Here is a 1,040-nt window from a genome sequence, read left to right on the forward strand (position 1 = left end):
TTTAATATTTAAAATTTAGAATATTAATCAAATATTAATAAAAAATAATAGTTTTTTTATTAATTATATAGCATTGTTCCTAACAAAATAGTAGGTAGGGCAATTCACGATTGATAAGTCAAGGAGGAAGAAATCTACACAAGTCCGCCAAACCAAAATTTGCTTCGTGAATCAACCAAACCACGTTTATATGTAGTTCGAATCAGCTAAATTCGAACTGCATTTACACATAATTCGAATGATGTTGATTCGAATTATACTAAAACGCACATACCTACTAATTCGAATCAACCTGATTTAAATTACACTCACATACGCTGCACATAGTAATTCGAATTGGCCAGATTCGAATTACTCATGATTTAATTCTGCCCATTCTTTTATTAAAAAATTAATAATTTAAAAATTAAAAAATAAAGAAGTCTCGTAATTAAATATTTTGTTAACTTTTTTTAATGCATGAAATAAAATATATATTTTTTTAATTTTTAAATTTATTAATTTTTTTAATTAATTATTAATTTTTTAATAAAAGAATGGACAGAATTAAATCGTAAGTAATTCGAATCTGACAAATTCAAATTACTATGTACAACATGTGTGAGTGTAATTCGAATCACCCTAATTCGAATTACTGTGTATGCAATTCGAATCAGATTGATTCGAATTAGTAGGTGTGTGCGTTTGAGTATAATTTAAATCAACATCATTCGAATTATGTGTAAATGCAGTTCGAATTTAGCTAATTCAAACTACATATAAACATAATTTGATTTATTCATGAAGTAGATTTTGGTTCGGCGAATTTGTATAAATTTCTTCCTCCCTTAGTTTATCAAAGGGAATTGCCCTAGTAGGTATGACAGGAAACTATAGAAATATATTGAGACATAATGTTGTGGCACAAATGGCAAGTTACAACACCCGTGCTATCCATCCGCACAAAAACAAAACATGAAAGAATCACAAAATTAAAATGTTATCAATTAGCCAATTTGGTTGTGTTTTAAGTTTTAGGATTTAAAATTTAAGTTATAAAT

Source organism: Arachis ipaensis, chromosome B06, assembly GCF_000816755.2.
Source record: "Arachis ipaensis cultivar K30076 chromosome B06, Araip1.1, whole genome shotgun sequence".
Classification (NCBI taxonomy): Eukaryota; Viridiplantae; Streptophyta; class Magnoliopsida; order Fabales; family Fabaceae; genus Arachis; species Arachis ipaensis.